Here is a 23684-nt window from a genome sequence, read left to right as displayed (position 1 = left end):
TGGGAGGGATTCAGTATTACTATGGCAAATGGCCATGGAACCATTCATAAATTAACGACTCAGAGATAATTGAACTTTCCTGTGTTAAGTATGAGTTTCATTTTGTTAAACAGTCAACACCGAAATTGTTTTAATCCTATAAATTCAACTAAAACAATTACTGAAATGTGTTCAACGCCATGGTCATTTCTATTTTTGCACGTATTAGGCACTATGTTTTGAAATTTGTTCCAGACAGACAAAAAAGGAAAAGTTTGGAGGTTTTTTTTTTTTTTTTTTTGGAGACAGAGTCTCACTCTGTCGCTCAGCCTGGAGTGCAGTAGCTCCATCTCAGCTCACTGCAACCTTCGCTTCCTGGGTTCAAAAGATTCTCCCACCTCAGTCTCCTGAGTAGCTGGGATTACAGGCGCCCGCCACCACGCCCAGCTAATTTTTGTATTTTTAGTACAAATGGGGTTTCACCACGTTGTCGAGGCTGGTCTGGAACTCCTGACCTCAGGTCATCCACCCGCCTCGGCGTCCTAAAGTGCTGGGATTACAGACGTGAGCCATCAAACCCAGTCAAAAAGTTTGGAGTTCTATATCGGAATCCTCAGGAAAAAAAAGGTGGGGGAGCGGGGGGTGTATTTTCATTAACAAAAAGAAAATGATTCCCAGAGCGTGAATCTATTTTAAGTATCTCCACCTAAGGAAATGTTTATTTCAACTATGATACCTCGGTGTCTGCTGAGGAAATGTAAAGCATGGTGAGAAAACTACCTTATTTATTTAGATACAAGGTCTCACTCTGCTGCCCAGGCTGCAGTGTAGTGGCAGCTGGGACCTACAGGTGCGCACCACCACGCCCAGCTAATATTTTCTTTTTATTGTAGACACGGTCTCACGATGTCACCTAGGCTGGTCTCGAACTCCTGGGCTCAAGCAATCCTCCTGTCTCAGCTTCCCAAAGTGCTAGAATTACAGACATAAGCCACCACACCTGACCTGAGAAAACTATATTAAACAGCCCAGAACTTACACATTCCTGTTGCTATTGTACCCTTTTTCCATAGTTACCTTGGGAAGCTAGATATTCATGCTGCTTAAGCAGAATTTTCTAGCAACACTTTCAACACACAACTTCTAGCTTTACTCAGCTTCTACTTACTCTACTTGAGCAACAGCAATATGGAGTCAAAGCTGCTTTGAGTAATATTATTTCTCCAATATTAAAAATGGGTACTAACCCCCTAAACAGCCCTCATTTTTGATGATGACAATTTGTTCCCTGCCCTTCATCTTAAAATTTTTTACCTTCTCATTTTCCCCCAGTTGACATGTATAATTTGTGCCTTTTTCTAGTCTATTAATGTCTAGGACAGGGGTGTACACAATAATCTATATTGGTTAAAAAAAAGATATTGAATAAAGCCTAGATCCATCTGGATCTCTCTCAATCCCCCTGGAAAGATATGTGAAATATCTAAAGTTGAAGAAGGTAGAGAAGAGGAGCAGGAGAGATTAGAGGGGAGTCGTGTGGAGATGACAGGACGGGAAGGAAGGAGAGATGGGACAGGACGGGAAGGAAGGAGAGATGGGACAGGACAGGAAGACAGGAGAGAGGTCCCTATTAGGTCTCATAAGGAAAGAAACGCGTCTTTCCCTACATCTTTGCAAGTATGTCTACTGACTCTATCCTTTATGTCATGTCTGCCCCAGCAACACAACTCATTCTGCCTCCACCCCAGTCATCTTCCAACTGAATGATGGATAATCTTGCTTACTATAACTTCAACCTCTAGAAAGGAAGCATTTTGCACCCTAGCTATCACCTTTGCACCCTAGCTATCACCTTTGCACCCTAGCTATCACCTTTTTTTAAACTCATTTTAACCCTATCTACAAATGTTATTTACATTTAAAAGGTGCTTTTTGCTAACTTTGAGAAGTAAAAGATTTGCTAACTTTGAGAAGTCAATGAATCCAGTTCAGTTACTGTCTTTTGTGAAAATGTTCCACCACGTCAAAATAAGGGAGAATTTTTTTTCTTAATAACAGGATGTATCGAAAACATTCTGTGCTTGATCACATCTGTTATCCTGCATTCAAAATTCATTTAGGACAACTAAATTAAGAAAGCAAAAAGTGGTTATGAGTAGCCATGGCCATAATGGAAAAACATAGCCAAATATTTTTGGTTCATATAAGATGATTGCGTGTGTGTGTGTGTGTGTGTGTGTGTGTGTGTGATGGAGGTGTGTGTGTGTGTGTGTGTGTGTGTGTGTGATGGAGTTTTGCTTTTGTTGCCCAGGCTGGAGTGCAATGGCACAATCTCAGCTCACCACAACCTCCCCCTCTCAGGTTCAAGCCATTCTCCTGCCTCAGCCTCCCGAGTAGCTGGGATTGCAGGCATGCGGCACCACGCCTGGCTAATTTTGTATTTTTAGTAGAGATGGAGTTTCTCCATGTTAGTCAGGCTGGTCTCAAACTCCTCACTTCAGATGATCTGCCCGCCTCAGCCTCCCAAGGTGCTGGGATTACAGGCATGAGCCACTGCGCCCAGCCAAGATGATATTTTTTAACTTAGCCTAAAAATGTTTCCCTTAAAATTAGCAAAGGAAAAGTTATGGAGGAAAATCAAAACAAACATCTACACTGATGGCATTTCTTATCATTCGAATTAGCCATAACTGTTTTCAAGTGCAAAATCAAATTTAAAATAACAGGAAAAATAGCCCAAGTCAATCGTATTGCTTCCAACCCACTTTTGAGGAACAGAATTCATTTATCGACCAATTGTTTACTCAGGAATTGATGCAATGTGCAGTACAACTTTGGAAGTTCATGGAAATTTAATCCAGTAAGGCAAGATGTCTTACATATTATGATGTTCTTATATCACCAATTTAATGTTTACTGGACCTTATCAATGTCACATTACTTTACATAAAAATAACTTTGTCTAGCTATATATATGCATCACAGTTCACAGCTAAAACAGACACAGGACTGAGTCATTTCAATTATTATAAGAAGCAGTACTGTGAGAGGCCAGTAAGAAGCATTTGCATAGAGGAAGCCAATTGACTGCCTGTAGGATGACTCCAAAGGCATCACCAAAGATGCCATTTTACGGGCTCATTTAAAGTATGAGTAAAGGCACCCTGAGACACAGATTATACTTGACGCTTCTACTAATGAATTGTTTTTTCAGCATTTGGCACAAAAGTTCTCTCTTCTCATCTGCCACATTTTGCAGCAGAAGCCACCATAGCTGATTGGCACAGAGGTGGTTGTCTGACCCCAAATGTGTCAATGAAAATGTGGGACACAAATAGAAACAGACTTCCTTCAGTAGTTGGATATATGATATGTAAAGCTCAGGAACTGTTAGTAGCCATAATTCCCACTCACCTGCTCTGTAGAAAAATGTATGAATTGATGTACACATAGCAGTAGAATTTCAATCTATTCCTAAGGCTGCATCCCTGCCTTAAGGTTCTGTGACCCATATTAGCACTCCTGTCTTCTTTGGTGTTTGTTTTTAGCTAGTTCGAGTTTAAATTCTGTTATTGGCAATGTAAATGCCACTGGGCATGTAAGAGGTGGTTTAGAAACAGTAGAGCAATTTTTTAAACTGCTAGTAGCTTATTATTGAGGGGCAAAAAAATCAATTTAATGAGTTACAATCAGAAACATCTTTAAAAAAAACCAGAATAGCAGAGAACTGGCATCCCATATCGGGAGGGGGTGGAATTCAACCCCTGTCTCACACCATACACAAAAATAAATTCCAGGTGGATTGAAGACTTAAATGTGAAAATTAACACCATACAACATTTAGAAAAGACTACAGTATATCTTTGAATCTGGAGGGTAGAAAGCAGTTCTTAAACAAGACACAAAAAGAACCATATTGAAATGGCAGATAAATTCCACTATACCTTCTAATACACTATACAATACTATGCAACTCATTTTCATTGTGTTTATTATTTATTTACTTGCTTTTCTTTTTTTTGAGACAGGGTTTCACTGGGTCACTCAGGCTGAATTGTAGTGCTGCCATCATCACTCATGGCAGCCTCAAACTCTTGGGCTCAAGCAATCCTCCCACCTTGGCCTCCTGAATAGCTGGGACTACAGGCACACACCACTATGCCTAATTTTTTTATTTTTTATAGAGACGGGATCTCACTACGTTGCCCAGACTGGTCTCCAACCCCTGACCTGAAGTGATCCTTCTACTTCTGCCTTCCAAAGCATTAAGATTACAGGTGTGAGCCACTGCACTTGGCCTCATTTATTAAAAATAAATAAATAAACTTATTATTTATTATACATTGTCTTTCTTGCCCAATAAAGTGTTAGCCTCAGGAGAGTAGGGAATCTTGTCTGTTTTTTGTTTTATTTTGTTTTGGAGATGGAGTTTCACTCTTTTGCCCAGGCTGGAGTGCAGTGGTGCAATCTTGGCTCACTGTAACCGCCGCCTCCCAGGTTCAAGCAATTCTCCTGCCTCAGCCTCCTGAGTAGCTGGGACTACAGGTGCCCACATCTGTTTTATTCATAGATATATCTACAATGCTTTGTACATACTAGATGATCAATTAATACTTGTTAAGCATGTATGAATATCTACGCATACCTTAGTCACAAGAGAAAACATTTTTTAGTGTGGATTGTGGTTAAAAGGTTGCAAAATATTACATTAGATACATACAATTTGTATATTTGCTTAGTATATAGGGAAAGGAAAAAAAGGGGGGTAGTGTCAAAATAGAAATGTTGTACTTAATTCTATAGACCTACGCTATCCAAAGCTATTTAAATTAATTTAAAATTAAAAGTAAAAATTCGGTCCCTCAGTCTCACTATCCACATTTAAAGTACTCAACCGCCATGTGTGGTTACTAGCTACTATACTGGACAAAACAGAAGATACAGAACGCTTTTTTTATTGAGGAAAGTGCTAGTGGGCAGTGCTGCTATAGCCAATAAAAGACTCACACCATATTTGAAGCTGGTGAATATCAAGATTACATCAGGATTTTTAAGGCAACTGGCTTCTATGGACAGAGTGAATTAAAGGCAGAAGAAAGTAGAATCCTAAAAGAGGCCAATTACACGGAAATTAAAATGGTAAACATAAGAAACAGTGACGGCCAGGCGTGGTGGCTCACGCTTGTAATCCCAGCACTTTGGGAGGCCGAGGCGGGCAGATCACGAGGTCAGGAGATTGAGACCACAGTGAAACCCCGTCTCTACTAAAAATACAAAAAAAATTAGCCGGGTGTGGTGGCGGGCGCCTGTAGTCCCAGCTACTCAGAGAGGCTGAGGCAGGAGAATGGCGTAAACCCGGGAGAAGGAGCTTGCAGTGAGCCGAGATTGCGCCACTGCACTCCAGCCTGGGAGACAGAGCGAGACTCCGTCTCAAAAAAAAAAAAAAGAAACAGTGACAAAGGATGTAGAAAGAATACAATGCAGACGAGAAGACAATTTTTTTTTCCTTTTTCTTTTTGAGATGGAGTCTCGCTCTGTTGCCCAGGCTGGAGTGCAGTGGTGTGATCTCTGCTCACTGCAAACTCCACCTCCCAGGTTCAAGTGAGTCTCCTGCCTTAGCCTCCTGAGTAGCTGGGATTACATGTGCGCACCATCACACCCAGCTAATTTTTGTATTTTTAGTAGAGACACGGTTTCACCATGTTGGTCAGGCTGGTCTTGAACTCCTGACCTCATGATCTGCCCACCTTGGCCTCCCAAAGTGCTGGGACTACAGGCGTGAGCCACCATGCCCAGTCTTTTTTTTTTTTTTTTTTTTTTTTTTTTTTGAGACAGAGTCCTGCTCTGTCTCCCAGGCTATAGCGCAGTGGGGCGATCTCGGCTCACTGCAACCTCTGTCTCCCAGGTTCAAGCCATTCTGGAGGAGAGAAATTCAAAGTAATTTCAGAGCTACTATCATCAGGGTTTGTGGACTGAACATGAGATTTGAGGGGAAAGAAAGGAACATGAGATGACTGAGGATGCTGACTGGCTAACTACGTGACTGGTGAAGAGAAGTCATTTTTAATGGATGGATACTAGACAGGCTAAAAGCTCTTTTGACCCAGGTATTTTAACTTAGGGAACATTTCAAAATGATCAAATCAAAATGCGGGAAAACAATGTGTTTTAAGGCCAGGGAATGCCTGCAATGGACAGCCAGACCTTCATCATTCCCTGACGCAGGTCTCAGATAAAAGGTAGAGTGAAGGTCAGGGACTGAATAGGTAATGAAGCAAGAAATGTGTGAGAATTATGAGGGAATGTGTGAAATTATCTGTCACAATCATTTCTTAAGGGCTGAAAAAAAGCTGAAATAGTTTTTAGACAACGTCAAAATGACATCAATATAGCATGTATATGCAGAGGGTAGATTGAGGGGATAATGCATTTGGCCTTGGACACATGAATTTGAAGTACTTATGACTCCACTTGGTAAATGGTCTCCAGTCACCTATTGTACTATAGAGATTGTTACTTTGATTCTAAAAGTAAGAAGATGTTTCCACAAATTGGATGCCACAAAATGAAATTGAAAGTCATCCATAGGGGAAATGAGTTCCAGAACATACGCATTAAAAATGATAATAAATGCAGTCACTTTCTAGATTCTAGTTTATACGGAGCCAAGGTCAGTGGCTTATGGAAATACTATTGGCTACCAATGAGGAAGTATTGGTGCCGATGACTGAAATCTAGCTTGACTACTGACTTAAATTCATTTGATTTTATTCAAATCTGCCCCAGCTGAGAAGAGGGGCTTGTTATAGCCTTTCCATTGTTGTTTAATCCTTTAAAAAATGAAATTATATATCTTGAGGATATATTTAAGCACACATTTTGTGAGCAATTAAATTTAACTGTTGATCAAAGAAGGCGCAAAAGCCTCTGCTAGAGGTAAAGACCTCTAGTCCTTGCTCATAAAGGACACCCTTTCCTTTTCCGCCCTTTTTCCTTTTCTCCATTTCTCTCCATTCTTCTCTCCCTCTTTTTTCTTTCCTCTTATTACTGCTAAAAAGTAATATGATTCCTTAATCAACCCCCACAGTTAGAGCTATTTCACATTTACAAAATGCTCTCACATCCATCATTTAAGATCTTTACATTTCAAGGGATCAGTAGGAATAGTGGTACAATGCCCCTGCTGCCAATGAGGAAACTCAAGCTCAAGAAGCTGGCGACCTATGTAAGGTCCTGTAGAGCTTTAGCGGCAAACAGATGACTCATACCTGGGTAGCCAGCCTCTTGGTTGGCCCTCAATTATCCCTGCTTCCAACTATGCACATATTGTCTGTAGCCCTGTCATTGTAACAGGGTTACTGCATGCTGTAAAATGATTGCACATTACTTCTACAATTAGGTTATAAGCAGCTTCTATCTTTGGCTCTTACTCTCTCTTTCTTTGATCACTCATTTTGGAATAAGCCAGCTACCATGTGAGCAGTCCAATGGCGTAACTCAACTGATAAGGAATTGAGGGTTCCTTGGTCCAAAATGGAAGAATGCTGGTCAACACACTTCCACCTTGGAAAAATATCCTCCAGCCCCAGTCAAACCTTCAGATGACTGCAGCCCCATCTAACATTCTGACTGCAGCTTCACGACAGACTCTGAGCCAGAACTACACAGATTCCTGACCCTCAGAAAATGTGAGATAATAAGTATATACTGTTGTAAGCTGTCAGGTTTGGGATAATTTGCCATAAAGCAACAAATATGACAATGTCTAAGTCTTCTCATTCTGAATCCAGTGCTCTTCCTACTCTACGCAGTTACACCTGCATTCAGAACACTTTTGTTTGCAGAGGTTTGCCAAATAACCATAAAATTCTGTTAGCCATCATTTTTAAAAAGACAGACAAGACTGACAACATTTGTGCATGTAATTTAAAATAACGCAAGTGCTTTATTTGGATATTAGAACAGAAAAAAAAAAACCTATACTGAAAGTGTGCTATAGATACACTATGTAGCTACGTTTATATTTTTGAGTTCATTTATAAATCCATAACCACCTGTCTAAAATCAGTCTCAAAATTGAAGGCTATCAGAGGAAGAGGTCTGGCTGGATTCACTTTTACCCAAAAGAGAATTACCAAGAGCTGAAGAAGTTCTTCAATTCCCTGCAGCACAGCTGTGATATTGATATAGAGTACTAGGAAACTAAAGAAATGTCTTACTTGACTGCAGTTGTCACATTATCATGCATTACAGTGCTGCAGCCTGAATCAAAGAGATATGCAAAATTCACCAAGGACAGCAGCAATGCATTTTCTCCCCCCGTATTTGTGGAAAGACATCAGGAAAAGGAAGGCAAGTATGAACGCAAAAACATCTGCTCCCTAAACTCATTTAAAAAATATCACTGCAAAAAATAAATGTGAATCATCTATAGTGTATAGCAGATGGAAGTGCAATATGTTTAACTTAAGGCAGAAAGGGGACGCAACTGAAGAACCAGAGGATATGGAAATAAAATAATACTTAAGCCCATTTTACATACTGCTGCCCATTAGGTTACACTCTGGTAAAATGTGTAGAAAATCATCTTTTATCTATATCACACTACTTTGAAAGAATTCCAAATAATTACAGTAGACTGTCTAGTGGTATTTATATTCACACTCTCTAGTGACATTTATATTCACAGAGGCCAATTATTATTATTTTTTTTTAGACAAGGTCTCATTATGTTGCCCAGGCTGGACTTGAACTCTTGGGCTAAAGCAATCCTCCTGTCTTAGCCTCCCAAGTAGCTGGAGCTACAGGCATGTGTCATGGCCCCCAGCAGAAGCCACATTTGAGGGCAGCAACATAACTTCCCCCTAAAATGAGAAATAAATTACAGAGTTGTCTTGATTTCAAAGCGATTTTAACTTCACTGACTTGCCTCAGAGGAACTTAACAAGAAAGAGCAAACCGAGGAGTAAGTTATTTTAGATAATTGCAGCAACAACGCAATGACTCAGGATTTGAGGAAAAATTACATATGAACTTATGATCATGAAAAAAAAATCATCAAATAGTCCAAATGCCTTGGGATAAATGGTCAATGAGTGACAGCATACAAAGGAACATAAGTCAATTTTTTTTTGTACTGCTGATTAATTATTTGGAACCCAATTTTAAAACAAAGTTGTTTATCTTCTTGGCATGCACTTACATTTCTTGAATTCATAACATCTCTTAGCCTCAAAAATGGAACCTTTACAAATCTTCAGCATTCATTTAAAGGTTTCATTTTAACTTCTTGGGCACTACCAAAATGGGAAAACATTATTATCATCCACCCCATGTTAATTTTATATGAAGGAAAAAAAATTTTTTTGAGATGAGTCTCACTCTGTCACCCAGGCTGGAGTGCAATGGCACGATCTCGGCTCACTGCAACCTCCGCCTCCCGGGTTCAAACAATTCTCCTGCCTCAGCCTCCCGAGTAGCTGGGATCACAGGCACCCACTACCACTCCCAGCTAATTTTTTTCTATTTTTTAGTGGAGACAGGGTTTCACCATCTCGGCCATACTGATCTTGAACTCCTGACCTCAGGCAATTCGCCCACTTCAGCCTCCCAAAGTGGCGGGATTACAGGTGTGCGCCACCACGCCCAGCCAATGAAAAAATTAAAGAGCCTACTTAGGAATTACACAAAACAAAGTATGATGGACAATTAATTTCACACATTGGATACCACCACCAATACCACGGTCACTGGACTGATAGATGAAAACTTTTGGGTTGTGGAGACGGAGTAACAGCAATCAGTGTATCATTTATCACTGTCTCAGTAATATTTTAATCATAGCCCATGTAATAATAGATTGCAATGTCCTTTTAGGACAGTCCAAAAATTTTAGAGTTAGAAAATTATAACAAAGTCTTATTTATGAAGTGGAAATGCGTAAAATTCTAAAGTCAAAGTTATCTAAAGCAATCTATGCTATTGTTCACTATGTAACATATAAGATCTAGAGGAGATTATTTGTTAATATACTCTCATTTTGAAAAATAAGCTGAAACAAAATGCATAAAAGTATGCACCAAGTTACATGTTTAAAAAAAATAAAAGGCACTTTTTATCTTGTATAGTTACACTATGGAGCAAAGTTCTTTTAACTTCGATAAGAAAACACTTCTGAAGAAACTAAGTGCCAAATGATAAAACATGATGACCACAAAGGCAGGTTTAGGTTTCTAATAAAAACTTATCAAGTTAAGCCTTTCCAAATAATCTATGCATACTGTTGGTAGCCACAGAAGAAAATGCTATAGGCCAATAGATGTTTAGGAATATATATGTTTATCTATACCTGTATGTTTAAAAACATATAGATGAAGGGATAATTAGAGATGAATTGCCCTAATTCTTAACCGCCAAGTTTTAAGTAAATTTTAATTATACTGGAATCTAATATTTCAAATTTCCTTGGGGGGTAAATATTTAAATATATAAAACTGAACAGTATTCTATAATAGGGGCTAGTGGAAGCCTGTGAAACATTTGACCTTTACCATTAATACAAAATGTTCTTCAGTAGGCTGACACTGGGATGTAAGAATGGTCCCACTAAATTGTATTTATCAGCAGCTTAGAGCAAGCGAGTACTGCACAGCTTAAAATACTTAACAGTCATCAGAGTACTTGTGACTATCAAGTAGAAATACGGAATTCAACTGTTTCTCTCCTCCCAATATTTAACTTCTTAAAAATTCTACAGTTATCTACGGCTTTCTGATTTGGATGACAGTAACTTAAAAGCCATAACTTATCGCATCAAATCATCATGTGCCTAATAATCACGGCTTTGAAAATGAGTACAATTTCTATTTTATTCACATAATAGATTTATGCAGGAGACTAAACATGGAAGATCTGATTTTCATTCAAATTTCCTTAATCCAGAATTATGTCAAGTTCCCATAATTTATTTTCTAGAAAATAAAGGATAACAAACACTTTCATTGGTAAACTCAAACATCACTAGAACTTGAAAGAGCTTTCTAAATAACTAAATATAAAATTCAATTCAAATTATATTCAGAGTATTTTCCGTGTTAAAATTTTTGTTTTTTTCTAGTTTATGGAATTGAATAACCCAAGTAAAATATTTCTGTAATCTCTTAGCTACTATAATGTTAGATTAACTGGAACAGTCCATTCCTCAACCATTTGGGATAAACTGAAAACTGCCATAACATGATATGCCTTACTATTAGTACATATTCATGAGACTTAAAGCACACAAGATTTGATCATGTTATAAAATAAATTCAAGCTATAGTGTTACGGCTCTTTTCGAATTTGTCTAGCAGGCTTTCCAGTTTTTGCCAGAAAGCCCCCCACCACCATGAAAAATAAATAAATAAAACAAAATAAATTCAAGCTACAAATGAACATAAATCCTAATACGATTGTCTTATGGCCAAGAGATTTACTCCTAGTTCTTCTCATCATAACTATAATGTACAATAATACGACAAGCTCATTTAAAGGAAAAGTCATGAGTTCCAAACTCTTCCACCATCAATCCATTTTCCAAAGCTATCAAATAGATTGCTTAACTTTGATTTTTTTATTCGGTGCCAGCACACAGAATCTTGATGATATGCAAAAACGATGGCTAAGCGATATATGATGCACTTAAGAAAAGTCCTTTCTGTACCATCACACACTATGAAGATCTCCTCACCCTTGAGATCCCTTACCACAGGGTTCTATCTTGCTTGTCAAACGTCCCAGCAGAAACTCTCTGGAACTATCTCAAACACTACCACATCTGTGAAGCTCTATCTCATGCACCAACTACATGTGATTTTCCTCTCACTGACCTCACAAGGAGCGAAAGCTGAACCATTTATCCCACTATGCTTTGTATTAAAGATATTCGCATATTTGTCTTTGGCTCTCTGTTGGACTCCAAGGTCCTCGAGAGTAGAGAATGTGTCTTCTCATATTTGTATTTATTCACTTTAGTGTCTAGAACAGTACGGACTCTCAGAAAATAAGTTTAACAGAATTTTTTCATTTTTAGAGAGTCTTGATATGTCACCCAAGCTGGAGTGCAGTGGCAAAGATCATAGCTCTCTGCAGCCTCGAACTCCTGGACTCAAGCAATCCTTTGACCTCAACCTTAACAGAATCTATCTTACAAGAGAAATGGCAACTTGACTCAAAGCTCAAAGTCTCATGCTGGTCTTACATGGAATTCTACCCTTTATACTTTATAGAATGGAATTCTCTCCTTTTTTACTTCATTATATGATAATTAGAACATTTTATATGACTAAGTATACATCTATGGATCAAATTTTCTTTTTTCTTCTTCGGTGTCTCTTTTCCCAATCAAGTCTTAATACACTGGATCTTTAAATAAAATAACTAAACAACCTGATCACATAGGGTAAATCCCAGGATCATTAAGTCCAGTTCTCCAGAAACTCTTTAAGAAATAATCAAGATAATAATCACTTTAAAAATTTTTTAACGGTATAAATCATACCAAAGTACCATCCTACCATTCCCTGTGCCAAGAATGCAGATAACACTGCTTTCAAACAGGGATTATTCAGAGAATGGAAAACCAAACAACTCTGGGTTTGCTGGCCTAAGCATAATAAATCAGCAGAGAAGTTCTGATATTTACTCACAAGAAAAAGATTATAAATAAAACATGTTTAAATCCACCCAAATCATTCTGAACCATCTTTAATAAAGAATAGCTTCCTGTTGCATTCGAAAGCTAGTATAGCATATTGTCTAAAAGCTGTGACTTTTTTACTCATCCATTCATTTAACAAATGTCTATTAAGCACCTACTCTATGTTAAGTCTTGACGGTGGGAGTTGCAATTCTGCAGTTCATACAAGAAAGCTGTGCCTTCTTGAAATTTACAGGTAGTTAAATACATTTAATCTGCAATACTGGCTCCTACTAGTGCTTTGGTGATCATATTTAATAAATACAGTTATTTTAGTCACAGACTTCTCATTGATATAAATTTACAATGAACTATAAGTGTATCTAGGTCCTAGTCTCATTTCTGCAGTTTAAGTGCCTATGAGAAGTCACAGTAACGACTCAGAGCCTAGCTTCCACATGTAAAGCTTGAATGCACAAGCCCAGCCTGCTTTCCTTACAGGGTTATTATAAGGATTAATACAAAGATCCAATAAAGTGATAATGCACTGAGCATATTTATCCTAGATACTATATTAATTTCACATGCATTGCTTTATTTAATACTAATTAGAGTCCTACGGTACTATAATACTCTATCTACATGTCAGAGTCCACAGGTATCTGTAAGAAACATCTCTTTCAAATTTGTCTGTTTTAAAATAAATGCATGTATTTATTTACACAGATAATTATCACCAGTAGTCTGGCAGCAATCACTTCCCATGTTCATTGTCCTTAAAGGTTTCCTCAAGGAACCTTAGTGCAGATAATGCTAGAAAGTGTTTCAGTTTTGTTGTAGTTGGTATAAGAAAGAATCCCAGGAGGCAGCTTAGAATTCATTAAAGAGAACTGCCTCAGGGTGACCCCTGAGGTTCTTTAAAGTTTCCCTACTGGAAGAGACCTGGAATTGTCCAGTTTGGAAGATATAAGCACTAAATACGTCAGCCCAATAAAAAAAGAAAAGGAATGCATTTGGTTGACAGGCAGTAGCGGAGAGGAAGGAAGTGTTACTTTGCAGATTCCTAGTATCTGTAATGTTAGCAAAGAAGTTTGTTGTCATTTCTTTCCAGAAATCAAGCTCAAAGTCTTAGCAACCAACTGAAACTCCAGCTGCCCTTCCAACTTCTGCCTTCCTTAATAAAGATGGTATAGCAGATGTAGCCAGGTTCAATTAACTTTTCTTTTATGAAAAGAATTACTCTTTTATGTTTAGGTACATTCTGTAATATCTGTCACTCTTATTTACTCTACCAATTCGCCGGAGAAATCCTCCTTCCTTAACTACACTTTTAATGTTTTGATCCCCCAACCTCCACACACATTTTTTTTTTCTTTTCAAGTTGGTGTGTGACTTCAGTCAATCCAGGACAGATTTTCCCAGACACACAAAAAACTTTTTGTTTTCAAGCAAATACCAAGAAGATTCCGTTAGAAACAATAAACGCAGTTCTGCCACCACAATTTTTTAGAAAAGATGATAAATAAACATTCATATCCATGAGTTACAAAAAGTATATACAAGCATAGGACGGCACTACCATTATTTTTCAAGGCTACAAAGATGTGATAAACAGCCATCATCACTTCTTCATTTCCCTACCTTCCAAATATAAGTACATATGTACGTATGTGTGCATGCATCATGCCTTTCTGATGACTGCTCAACACCAGAAGTTTTAATGACTTTATTTTTTTGGCTTTTTTTTAATGCATGTATATTTAAAAAAACAATTGAGTCTATTTGACATCATGTCAGCCATTCTGTCAGAGGCACGTGAGCCAGAGCACCTCCATCTTGAACAGGGGCTGGTAACACAATGCTGAGACCTACTAGGCTAAATTCCCAGACAGTTAAGGCATTCTAAGTCACGGGATGAGACAGGAGGTCGGCACAAGATACAGGTCATAAAGACCTTGCTGACAAAACAGGTTGCAGCAGAGAAGCCAGCGAAATCCCACCAAAACCAAGATGGCCACAAGAGTGACTTCTGGTCATTTTCACTGCTACACTCCCACCAGCACCATGACAGTTTACAAACGCCACGGCAATGTCAGGAAGTTACCCTAGATGTTCTAAAAAGGGGAGGCATGAATAATCCACCCCTGGTTTAACATTTCATCAAGAAATAACCATAAAAATGAGCAACCAGCAGCCCTCAGGGCTGCTCTGTCTATGGAGTAGCCATTCTTTTATTTCTTCACTTTCCTAATAAACTCGCTTTCACTTTACTCTATGGACTCGCCCTGAATTCTTTCCTGCAGGAGATCCAAGAACCCTCTCACGGGGTCTAGATTGGGACCCCTTTCCTGTAACAATTCCATTCTTTCTCTGAAATGGCCAAAAGACATTTCTCAGAAAATAATATTGGTAAAAATTGTATGAATTATATTATAAATGTATGAGCTGGGAATTCTAGGCAGGCAGTCCTGGGTTCGAACATCAATGCTGTGGGGCTATAACAGAAATACTTAATCTCTCTGAGCCTTAGTTTCTTCATCTGCAAAGTGGGTTTGTTTTTGCAAGGAATAAGATATGCAAAAAATAATATCTAGCTTTCAAACATATAATTTGCTGCTTTCCCAATTTCTCTCTTGCTGGAGTCACAAGATCATGATGATGGTAGTTCAGGAACTAACCTTCCAAAGGGTCACAAAAGTCAGGATAAACTCAGAAATAAAAATGCAGTGGCAGTTATTACTGACTCACATAGTAATTGGTTCTCAAATCTTGCTATAGTTAATAAACTTCCCTTTGTCTCATATTGATCCTTTTGGCATCATCTTACGGAATTAAAAATGGAGCTTAGATATTTGTTTCACTGATGTTTAGAAAACATTTGAGTCGTTCTGAATACATTTTAATCATTTTGATGATAACGAGAAGTAAGGATTGCCCATTAAACTGGCCGGGCATACGCCTGTAATCCCAACAATCTGGGAGGCTGAGGTGGGCAGAACACCTGAGGTTGGGAGTTCAAGACCAGCCTGACCAACAGGGAGAAACCCCATCTCTACTAAAAATACAAAATTAGCCAGGCATGGTGGCTCATGCCTGTACTCCCAGCTCCTCAGGAGGCTGAGTCAGGAGAATCACTTGAGCCCAGGAAGCAGAGGTTGCAGTAAGCAGAGATGGCCCCACTGCACTCCAGCCTGGGTGACAGAGCAAGACTGTCTCAATTTTAAAAATGGATGAATGAATGAATGAATGAATGAATAATTTTTTTAAAAGCATAGGGGCGTGTTACCCATTAAACCTGGCTCCTAGTGTTACTTCTTTCACCGTGTGCCATGTAGCCTGACCTCTCTTTAGTCTCAATATTAACCCTTAATGGTATTACCACAGTTCTTTGCATAATGTAGAAACTGAAAAGCAGTTTTTAAAAAAGAAAGAAAAAGAAGGGGAGGAGATATGAGAGGAGGGAAATATGAACTGAGATAATTCCCACTTACTTTACCTCTCAATGAGATAAGGGTAAAGATTTTGAAAATCCTAAAATATTATTTATTATCACCAATTTGAAACTTTTATAGCATCACATAACTGGAGTCAGACTGCATAATGACTAAATTGCTTTCTTAATATACTCTTTAAATTTAGGCTCTTTCAGAGCCCTGGTCCTTCCATCCACCCATAGTCACAGATTAATAAACTCTAACAAGAGAAAGAAATATAGGGATTATGTGAGTAATGTTCCCCCACACCCTGTTATAGATGCATCCATGAAAGTGAATTGGTGAAGGGTTTTTCGGTACAAGTCTGAGTGTAGAAAACAATACAGAAATCTCTACTTCAGATACCATGTGTCACAGGGATCCTGAGGTTGCTTCCCTGACTCTCACGCCATTAATACGCTTCATAAGCTATCCAGCCACACCTAAAAGCCCTCAAATAGAAGAACATTCAAAATTGCCTTCCTTAATAACACTCCCTGCCCCAAAGGCAAAGAAAGGAATCACAAAAGAAAGTGAAATGAGATGCACAAATAAACTGAGTAAATGCAATGCCTGTGCCTAAGGGAAATCTGGATTTTCCTGAAAACTGGCCGCACTCAGCCTGCAGGAAGTTCTCAAAAGTGGTAATATTTCCAATTACAAATTCTAGTTCCTTCCTTCTAGGTCAATTTGTAGATCCTAAGGCCATATGTTTTTATTCGGAAAAGACCCTGACAACCCACAACTAACATTTAGGAGTTAGATGGTCTTGGGGAAATTGCTTAAATTCTTTCAATTGCCTCACCTTTAAAATGGAGATAGGCTAGGGGTGGTGGCTTAAACCTGTAATCTCAGTGCTTTGGGAGGCCAAGGTGGGAAGACAGCTTGAGCCCAGGAGTTCCAGAGCAGCCTGGGCAACAGAGCAAGATCACATCTCTACAAAAAATTTAAAAATTAGCTGAGTGTGGTAGCACACATCTGTAGTCTCAGCTACTTGGGAGGCTGAGGTAGGAGGATCACTTGAGCCCCAGAGTTTGAAGGTATATATAGCGAGCCACAACAGCACCACTGCACTCTGGCCTCGGCAACAGAGCAAGACCTCAGCTCTGAAATTAAATAATTAAATAAATAAAATGGGCATAATAATTATACTTACCTCCTAGGGCGGTTAAAAGAACTACACGAGATAACGCATGCACAGCAACTGACATATAGTCATCTTATAGCCAATGTTAGCTATTATTTTTATTTATGAATGAGTACACACATCTGAAAGTGTTTGTGAAAAAAAGTCCACTTTTCTCTTTGATCTCAACAAATGTACACCTTAGAGAATATGAATAATAATGTATACCATAATTATTAGGCTTCCCTATAATTTAATTACCTGAGAAAATAAATAGCTATGATTACTAAAATCAGTGGAGTTAGTTTTGCCAATGAGAAAATCAAACTCAATTGGAAGCTCTTTGACACTCCCTTTAGTAATCTACTCTGTTCAGATCCTTTTAGCAATATCTTTTAGCATTATTATCTTTAACCTTTGAGTACTTTACACTTATATTTATATTATAAAAATTATAATGCCTGAGCAACATCGGCTCTACAAAAAATAAAAAAATTAGTCGGGCATGATGGCACACGCCTATAGTCCTGGAGGCTGAAGTGGGAGGACTGCTTGAGCCTGAGAGGTGATCACAGAAAGCTGTGATCAGCTCACTTGCAGCCACTGCACTCCAGCCTGGGTGACGGAGGGATACCCTGTCGCAAATTAAAAAAAGAAAAAAAGAAAAAGTATGAAATTATGTTTGGTAGTCCTATTCATAATCATACCTTTTTTTGGCAGAAAAATAAAGAAAAAAGCCTATTGCCAAAGAGCCACGTCCAAAACCTATTTATTGCTAAACAATATTCTAAAACTTACACTAAAAGTGTTCATTCTTTTAATATCTACTGGATTTTTTCTTATGTTTGAAGTCCCTCACTTCTTCCCCGCCCCACCCCCCCCCCACCTCCACCAAGACAGAGTCTCGCTCTGTTGCCCAGGCTGGAGTGTAGTGGTGCGATCTTGGCTCACTGCAACCTCCGCCCCCTGGGTTCAAGTAATTCTTCTCCTGCCTCAGACTCCTTAGTAATTGGGATTAGAGGCGTGCACTACCACGCCTGGCTAATTTTTATATTTTTAGTACAGATAGGGTTTTGCCATGTTGGTCAGTCTGGTCTCGAACTCCTGACCTCAAGTGATCCATCCACCTCAGCCTCTCAAAGTGCAGGAATTACAAGCGTGAGCCACTGTGCCCAGCCCCTCATTTCTCTTAATAACACAAACCTACAGACACTTTAAAACAAACTATCCTTATTTATATTGGCCAGGCACAGTGGCTCACACTTGCACTCCCAGCATTTTGGGAACCCAGAGCAGGAGGAACACTAGAACCCACGAGTTTGAGACCAGTCTGGGCAACATAAGAAGACTCCATCTCTACAAAAAAAAAAAAACTAGTCAGACGTGGTGGTGCATGCCTGTGGTCCCAATTACCTGGGAGGCTGGGATGGGAGGATTGCTGGGCCCTGGAGGTCAAGGCTGCAGCAAGCTGTGGCCACGCCAGTGCACTGCAGTCCCGTGTGACACAGAGACACTCTGTCTCAAAAAACAAACACACCCCTCCCACCCCACTCTTCCAAAAAACAAATATATATATCCTAACTGGAGATACGTGTGGCATGAACTTTTTCTTACTCAGAATACTCTAAAACTCTTCTTTCTAGTTCCACAGACCTTGATGAGTGGCCACCTTTTAGTGCACTGAAGAAGTAAGAGTAACTGCCACATGATCCCTAGCCACAAGGACTTTAGCTCAAAGTCCAGGAGGGAAGACAGATAGGTACACCCATAAAAATAGCTTGTGTTGACTAATGTGATGTTTTAACACCTCCCAGATCTCATAACATCCTGGGCTTTCTAAATTTGAAAGAGAATCCTGGTGAGTATACTCAATTAGAAAGCTTTGTCTGTTTCTGCTGTAACAGAGGAAAAAGAAGGGGAGGCTCAGAAGGGATTACAGCATGCTGTTGGTAGAAATTTCCATGGAAATTCATTTCATGAGATCTGTGCTTATCAGATCAAAGCCATGGGATCAGAACCTATACCTCACAGATACTGTCTGGAAAAAGAAGAAGAATGAAAGAAAAATGAACCAAGATCACCTTCCTTTAGTGGGCCTAGCTCCACTTAATTTCATAACAATTCTATGAGGTTGGTATTACCCGAATTACAGTAGGAAAACTAAAGTTCCAAAAATTTGCAAAGCTCAAGGCCACAAAGCAAGTTAGAGCTGCAGTTAGAATTCTTGTTTTCCGCATTTGAAGGTTCTGACCAGGTGGTCTCTCTCTAAACTGCACATCCTTGAAGGCAACATGAACATCAGAGTAATCCAATCCCGTTACCGGAAATGAAAATATTATACACATCATCTTTATACAATAATCGTAGTAAGAAAGCCAGTGGCTTGCCAATTTTGGAAAATGATTATAAACCTCAATTGCAATAGAAAAAAAACCCAGAAAAATAAATATAGACAGAATAGGAAAATCTTTTTGTTATGCTATAATTTACAGCTTACAATTTTTATTTATTTATTTATTTATTTATTTATTTATTTTCCAAGATGGAGTTTCGCTCTTGTTGCCCAGGCTGGAGCGCAATGGCACAATCTCGGCTCACAGCAACCTCCCCCTCCTGGGTTCAAGAAATTCTTCTGCCGGGCACGGTGGCTCACGCCTGTAATCCTAGCATTTTGGGGCACCAAGGCGGGCGGATCACGAGGTCAGGAGATCGAGACCATCCTGGCTAACACGGTGAAATCCCATCTCTAGTCAAAACACAAAAAATTAGCTGGACATAGTGGCGGACACCGATAGTCCCAGCTACTCGGGAGGCTGAGGCAGGAGAATGGCATGAACCCAGGAGGTGGACCTTGCAGTGAGCTGAGATCGCGCCACTGCACTCCAGCCTGGGCGACAGAGCCAGACTCCGTCTCAGAAAAAAAAAAAAGAAAGAAAGAAATTCTCCTGCCTCAGCCTCCCAAGTAGCTGGGATGACCGGTGACCACCACCACGGCCAGCTAATTTTTGTATTTTTAGTAGAGACAGGGTTTCATCATGTTGGCCAGGCTGGTCTCGAACTCCTGATTTCAGGTGATCCACCCGCCTTGGCTTCCCAAAGTGCTGGGATTACAGGCATGGAGCTACCGCGCCCGGCCAGCTTACACTTTTTTTTTGGCGGCGGGGGGCGGGGGGGGGATTTTTAAGGAGCTAATTTAATGTGCACATCTTAATGTGTGCATAAATATCACATTTTCATTTCCAAAGAGTTATAAAATGCTGACATCACCAGTAAATTGATTTTAAAATTCGAACTGCAATCATATAATTTTTTTTAAAAAACACAGAACCAATATTCATATGTAATGAACAGATTCAAACCTATTTCTTACCAGAACACTTCCAGAGATGTAAATAGTACCTGCTACACTCAAACAAAACCACCTTACTCCCTTTTAGATTGACTTCTATTAGTCATGTAGCTTTAAAAAGTGTATGCTATTAGATTATCTGTAAATATCCAGCAAGTATTGACAAAGCCTTCCTGAAACTAATTGTATATGTTTAAGGCTAGCCAATATTTTAATTTCACACTTTGGCTGGCTTAAGAGATGACATGATCATTCTACTGTAACTACCTGAGATTCTGTTCTGATTTTTTAATATGTTCCATCTGATTAAAGGGGTTTTAATAGAAGATACTTAGATTACTGTTAGAAACATATTTTAAAAACCACTTCGCCCAAATTAAGTACTAAAACACACTCCCTCCACTTGGCTACTGTACTAAGATTTACTATAATGGTGCCAGAAATATATTTATACTGATATAACTTATTCGATGGAAATAAAAACCTAATTCTGTCATAGGAGTAAGTAGGACAACTAAAATGTAGGAAGACCATGAATTGCCTTTGTTCCATCACAATTGCAGTGACAAAAATATTTATGTTAAGAGAATAGCTGCTGACACTGAAAGAAGTGGGAAGTAGGCCAGGCACAGTGGCTCACGCCTGTAATCCTAGCACTTTGGGAGGCCGACGCAGGTGGATTGCCTGAGCTCAGGAGTTCGAGACCAGCCTGGGTAACACGGTGAAACCCCGTATCTAATAAAATACAAAAAATTAGCCAAGCATGGTGGTGCATGCCTGTAATCCCAGCTACTTGTGAGGCTGAGGCAGGAGAATCGCTTGAACCCGGGAGGCAGAGGTTGCAGTGAGCCGAGATCGCACTACTGCACTCCAGCCTGGGTGACAGAGCGAGACTCCGTCTCAACAACAACAACAACAACAACAACAACAACAACAAAGTTAGAAGTAAGGCTTTAAAAAGATGAAAATAGAAGCTGGGAGTTTTCACAGACTCCAGCTTATGTGGAGACACAAACCACTGCACCTACCTACCCAATCAATACTAATGAACACTATAATCACTATAATCAAACAAGCAAAGCAACTACACGTGAGGAGAGAATTAAACTATTATTTAGAAAGTTTCACTAGTTTTCTGTGTGGGTAATTTTATTTGTGAATGGTTAAAGAACTCTGAATAGCTTCTTTTTTTTTTTTTTTTTTTTTTAAAGGATTTTGCTTTCTTCAATATGGATTTGGTTAGAGCTCCCCTCATATCTTAATCATCATCCTTTTATATATAAGTTTATGAAATAAAACACAAAAAGTCTTTCATGGTTATTCAGAACTTGATCTTACTAACAATTCCAACGAGTGTGGTCTGCTCCTTTCCTGAATTTTGTTTCATATCCACAGTCCTTCCATTTCACCTTAGAGGCAAATCTTTAATAAAATATACAATGAAGGTGGGCAACAGTGGTACATATGGCGAGATGACGCAAAATGGGTCTAAAGAGAATCTGTATTCCACTGAAGACACTAATTCAGTGTAGTGTGCTCACTCTTGTATGTAAAGTTCTACATAAATTAGAAACCTAAATTTCACACACTGCTTGGGGACACATACGCTCTACAAAATGAAAATGCTACGCATTTTGCACAAGGTCGTTAAAGTCCCCAATTGATTTCCCCGTGCTCTTCATCCTTGACACCACTTTAAACTCAAAAGTATCATCGTGTTTTGTCTTTTTCTTTCATCAACATCCTGTTCACATGTCTAACTGATTCAGGATTTAGAAGCAAAAATGAGTCAAGGATGCCACGATACCACTGGAATAGAGGTTTCTTCAGTTAAAGGGGAATGGTGTGAGAGGTGAACAACAGCAACCACAGTGCTGCTCCCATTTGCTCCCTCCACCACAATCCTACTCCGTGCAGACACTGCATCAAGTCTTTTTCACGGTAAGCACTTTTGGGAAAGCACTAAGCTAACCTCACATTCACTAACTCTAAAATGACTGTAACGAAACACCAAATACAAAATTTATATGCCAGTAGAATTTTAAAAGCCCCTCAATTTTTTTTTTTTTTTGGCTTTCATGGAGAAAACCAGAAAGAATATGACTTACGTATGCAAAACCATAGTACACTAAAGCCCAGAGACGCTCAATAATCCCGGTTAATCCTGGCCCACTGTATTTATGCAAAGCCAATGTAGTAATGGAAGTAAAGCAGTAGACCCAATACAAAATAACAATCAAAATAATATCTTTTTGACCTTGTAAATTATTAATAAATATTAATAAAACATGAAATGTATATATGTTCTACACCAACGGTTATCAAATCACCACCTGCATTAGATTTACATAGGATGTTGATAATAGTTATTCCTAGGACCCAGACTGGACTCAATGAATCCAACTTTCTGGATATGGTGTCCTGAAATACACATTTTCAAAGAGCTCCCCAGATGCTTTATATGCAATTAAGTACCGCTGACTGAAGCATGAACAGAGTGTTTACACTTCCTGATCACAAAGATGCAATAACACTGTGAGACGGAACACAAGTGCTCAAGCAAAAAAAAAAGTAGCCACTATTCATAGAACGAAAGAATGGAAGGAAAGTCAGAGACCACTGTCCAATGAGACTAACCAAGACCACAGCTTGGTTTCCAAGGTCACCAAGCTAGTTGTTACATCATTTAGACTTGAAAACAGATCTCCTAATTCTGCTTGGTGCCCATTCCAGCATCCTATACTTCATCTATCCCCACAAAAGCTTGAAAATACTAGTTGTTAAAATGTCACATAATGTTTTGTAATATCTGTATATTCAGAGACTGAAACAATACCACCGTTGTATGTTTATACAGTTCTTTGCCAACCGAAAAAAGTGCTTCCAAGCTTCTTATAATCTCTGGCAAGGTAGCCAGGGTAGAAGTTGGCATCTGCATCTCACAGGTGGAAAAACGAGATTTCCAGAGGTTGACTGACTCCTCCAAGGTCTCATAGGCCCAACAGTGGAGCCAATAACCCAATACCCACCATCTTTCCATTTTCCATTTTCCAAAGAAGCTGTCTGCTTTCCATTTACACC

General features: G+C 39.1%; 1 protein-coding gene and 1 non-coding gene across 21 annotated transcripts in view; one reads left to right on the top strand and one right to left on the bottom strand.

The window, feature by feature from the left end:
• PTPRD (protein tyrosine phosphatase receptor type D) overlaps window positions 1-23684 on the bottom strand; it is a 2314079-nt gene that overhangs the window by 479507 nt on the left and 1810888 nt on the right. The window lies entirely within an intron of this gene.
• On the top strand, window positions 11297-11358 carry LOC129490863 (U7 small nuclear RNA). Its single transcript, XR_008660346.1, has one exon. It is a non-coding gene; the product is annotated as a U7 small nuclear RNA (small nuclear RNA).

The sequence above is a fragment of the Symphalangus syndactylus genome, chromosome 9 (genome assembly GCF_028878055.3).
Source record: "Symphalangus syndactylus isolate Jambi chromosome 9, NHGRI_mSymSyn1-v2.1_pri, whole genome shotgun sequence".
NCBI classification, from domain to species: domain Eukaryota; kingdom Metazoa; phylum Chordata; class Mammalia; order Primates; family Hylobatidae; genus Symphalangus; species Symphalangus syndactylus.
The sequence above is the reverse complement of the archived record's forward strand: the minus strand, read 5'-3'. Positions and strand labels throughout refer to the sequence as shown.